Source organism: Macaca fascicularis, chromosome 15 (genome assembly GCF_037993035.2).
Source record: "Macaca fascicularis isolate 582-1 chromosome 15, T2T-MFA8v1.1".
NCBI classification, from domain to species: domain Eukaryota; kingdom Metazoa; phylum Chordata; class Mammalia; order Primates; family Cercopithecidae; genus Macaca; species Macaca fascicularis.
In genome coordinates, this window is record NC_088389.1 from 105910617 (window position 1) to 105915029 (window position 4413).

Genomic DNA, 4413 nt, shown 5'->3' on the forward strand with positions numbered 1-4413 from the left:
GGATGGGCTGACACAGAGCAGATTGCAGGTGAAAGAAAAGTACTTTTTAACTTTTTTGTTTTTTAAGTGAAGACCAGGCAAACACAAAGTTTGGAAAAGCACATGAACAGTTAGAGCCAGTTCTCCCACATAAATACTGGATAAAGTCTGCCTGGACTTGGGAGGAGCAGAAGAGAATCAGAGGGAAAGGAAGGTTATGGGTCTTGGATGGGCCAAGTTCTGGGATTTGGAGGCAGGAGGAGAGTGATAGAATCCTCCAATACATTTGGGGATTTGAGAGCAGGGAAGAACTCCTTGCAGAGGAATTAAAGCTCACAAGTAAACAGAAACGTCTCAAAATAATGTTAGCAGGATTTTGCCAAGTGTTGGTTTAGTGCTCTCACATTTGGATGATTATAGAGGGAGAGAAAAAGTGGGAGGTAGAGGGAGAAGGCAAGAGTTAGCACTTCCAAGACTCTTACTACAGTCCAGAGATTTCTATCTCAACAATAGTTCAGTAAGGCTTTGGGTCATTATGGATCATTCGGTTATAATAATGTACGGAGTATTATTGTCTCCAAATCATCATAATGACAACCAATATTACACACACAGAGATAACTTTCCTGGAATTTGCCTGATGTCAGAATGTATTTATAGTTGCTCCCAAGCCACTTTACAAATAAACAAAAGTAACCATTTTGAAAGCTTAAAAGTTCACGAGGCTTCATTTCCATTAAAACCTAATCTGAACAAAATATACCAATCTAGTTCCACATGAGGTTGAAATGTGACTTCATTTCTAACCTGCCATATAGTCTAATTTAAGACATAGCATTACACAAATAAAGTGTCTCCTTATGCCTTCTAGTAACAAATTCCATCTTCCTTTTACATCTATTAAAAAATTACAGCTCAAGAGTAAAAATATTTACAAATATGCTTTGATCTTATTTCTGCTGTTGTTTTGCTTCCACTTCTTTCAGAGTTTATTCTGCTAATTCTGCCCCTTACTCTGCACCTGACTCTGCCCTTGCCACTCCACTGAAGGTCCTCTTTTCCAGGTTGCCAGCATCCCCTGCACTGCTGAACCCATGCATCCCTTCGCTACCTTGACCTAACTTAGTTTCCCATAAACAGCCAATGCTATTGTTCATGCTTTCCCTCTTGATGTTTCCACACCCCCGCTTATGTTTGTCCACCATCATTTTTTGATTTTTTCCCCTTCCACTTTTAAACTTCTCCAAAAGTTCTTCTTTTTCCTCTCCGTTCCTTAAACACTGGTGATTTTTTGATGTATGTCCTCAGTCTTTTTTTTTCATTTTATTCATCCTCATTCTCTTCCTGAGAAATCTCTTGTTGTTTCAAGGCTTTAATTATCAGTTATATGCTTATTGTTAAATCTACATCTCTGATCTAGCTGCTGCTTCTGAGCTCCAGACTTATGTATCCAACTGCCTACTGGGCATCTCTACCTGGATGTCCTATAGTCCCTCAAACCCTATGTGCCCAGATTGGAACTCATCCTCCCCACAAGCCTGTTCCTCCTGTGTACACCTATCAGTGCTGGCATTCCAGGTTGCTAGAACCCTGGAGGTCCCATTTGACTCCTTTCTGTCTGTGAACCCCCATCTGTATTAGTCTGCTTAGGCTGCTATGACAAAGTATCATGGGCTAGGTGACTTAAACAACAGAAATTTATTTTCTCACAGTTCTGAAAGCTTGAAAGTCTAAGATGAATGTGCTGGTAAATTTAGTTTTTGGTGAGAGTTTTTTTCCTGGTTTGCAGATGGCCACCTTTTTAATGTGTCATTACGTGGCAGGCAGAGAGAGAGAGAGAGAGAGAGAGAGAGAGAGAGAGAGAGCAAGTTCTCTGGTGTCTCTTCTTATAAGGAAGGACACATCCTATTGGATCAGGGCCCCATATTTATGGCCCCATTTAACCTTAATTGCTTCTTTAGAGGCCCTAGCTCCAAATATAGCCACATAAAAGTTAAGGGTTCAAAATATAAATTTTGGCAGGGGTTGGGAGAGACACTAAGTTTCAGTTCTTAAAACCATCCATCAGTCACCAAGGTCTTTAATTCTGTGTAATAAATAGTGTGTGAAATGCCCACTTCTCTCAACTCCATGGTCATTAGGTAAGTTCTGACACCATCATCTTTCGTTCACCTGATTTACCACAGCAAGCATCCTTACTGTTTCCCTGCTTCCAGTCTAGCCCTCTCCCATCTAGTCCCTACACTGCAGCTAGGGTACCCTGTCTCAAATGCAAATCTGATTACATTACCCTTCTGTTGAATCTTTTCAACATCCTCCCATTACTCTCACAATAAAGCCCAGTCTGGTTCATGTGGCTCATTAAGACCTTTGTGACCTGGGCCTTGCTTGTCACCCCAGTCTTACATCTCCCAGCTCCCCACTGTCTTAGTCTGTTTTGTGTTGCTGTAAATGAATACCTGAAGCTGGGCAGTTGATAAAGAAAAAAGGATCATTTGGCTTATGATTCCAATGACTGGAAAGTTCAAGACTGGGCATCCGCATTGGGTGAGGGCCACAGGCTGCTTCTACTCATGGTGTAAGGGGAAGGGGAGTCGGTGTGTGCGGATATCACATGCTGAGAGGGGATAAGCAAGAGAAGTGGGAGGTGCCAGCTCTTTTTAACAACCAATGTTTGAGGGAATTCATAGAGTGAGAACTCACTTACCCTCGCCCCCCATGGAGGGCATTAATGTATTCATGCAGAATCCATCTCCGTGACCCAAACATCCTCCATTAGGCCCCACCTCCCAGCATGGCCACACTGGGAATTAAATTTTAACATGAGGCTTGAAGAGGACAAACAAACATCCAAACTATAGCGCCCACCTTGTGCTCAGTGCTCCAGGCTTAAGAAGCATCCACTTCCCCCAAGGAACTACATTTTTTCTCTTGCAAGTCTTTAAGAACTTACTATTTTTTCCTGCAGTTGTGTGCTGCTCCTTCTCCCTGCCTCCTCTCTTCTCTTTTTCCCTGTCTCCTCCCCAGCATCTGAAGAGCCTGGCTAACGTTTACTCATTTCTCAGGTCTCAGTGTTGTCAACACCACTTTCTCCCAAAAGCCTTTCCTACCCTCTAAGTCTGGGCTGGTGTCCTTCCTCCAGAGGCTCCTTTGCTTGCTCATCTCTTCTTACTGTGTCCTCGAGTCTAGCACAGGGCTTGGCACAAAGCCAGCTTTCACTAATGAGAAATGGATGACTACGTCTCACCTACCGTTTAGGCCAGTTAATCGGGCAATAAACCCGTTCTCTTCTGGTAACAGTGTCCTCCACCTCTGAAGGAAAAAGTAAACCACATCTACATTATGTCAATGTGCTAGTTTAGGGGAGTCAGCAGGTGATGTCATAGGACAGAGCTCTGCAGGGTGGGTGGGAATGGTCTTGGGTGCAGGGAAGTCGGCTCAGTCACTGTGTAGGAGGGACAACTTCATGTCCCCTCATTTGCTGCCAGGCCCTCATGACAGCTTTCTGTCTCTATGTGAATGAATGGCTGCAAACCTGAGAGGTATTTAAAACACCCAACAACTGCTATGGTTGTATAGATAAATAAGTGAATGAGAAAATGACAGTCCTTGCTTTAGTGGCACACATACCAAAATTGGAATGATACAGAGAACATTATCACAGTCCCTGCATGAGGATGACGCGCAAGTTTGTGAAGTGTTAAAGAAAAAAAAGAAAATCAGAAATGTGTTTCTGATTCTCTAAACTAAACTTTATGTCACAAAACAAGTGATATAAGTAATTCTGGCGCATATCACTCACCAAATTATTCTAATAATTTCCAACTTGTTTACTGATTGTAGAAAAAATGTTTTTGTGGTTTTCACTGACTAAATAATGCTCCTTTCTGAGCCATGATTGAACACAAGAACTACATCAAGGTCTTCCAAGGATTTTACGATTAGCAACGGTGTGCATGTAGTTGCCAGCACCTCCTCCACAGTGGGACTTGGAGAGCCCACGTCCCAGCCTCACCAATAATGCCAGGGCTAAGTTGCTGCCCACCATTTACTCTGTTATTCCAACCCAGACCCACGTGGCTCAGTGGGGCCTCCCCTGCTGCCTCTGCCACCGCGTTGCTTAGCTGAGTGGCCACCAGGGGCCACCCTTCCTAGACCACCAATGCTTCCAGACACTTTCACTGCCTTTCTGGCCTCAGCAGGTGACAAAGCGTGGAAGTGGAAATGGCTCGGATGAGGTATCCTTATTAGCCAGAGGAACTACCAGCAGCCCAAGGCAATGGATTTTGGTGGGGGAGGAAGGTTTGAGCTTCACAGCATTTCCCTGCTTGAGAACGTTCTTTCCTTCTAGTAGGAAATATTTATGTAAGAGTCCCTTGGCCTGGCATGGGGGTGCCTCGGTGCTATGTTCCAGTCTGTATCCCTGCCCCATGT

The 4413-nt window shown here is 43.8% G+C and overlaps 1 non-coding gene across 1 annotated transcript; it reads left to right on the forward strand.

The window, feature by feature from the left end:
• Positions 1-3588: 3588 nt before the first annotated feature.
• Positions 3589-3691, forward strand: LOC123569241 (U6 spliceosomal RNA). The gene has a single exon (XR_006692888.2). It is a non-coding gene; the product is annotated as a U6 spliceosomal RNA (small nuclear RNA).
• Positions 3692-4413: the final 722 nt, after the last annotated feature.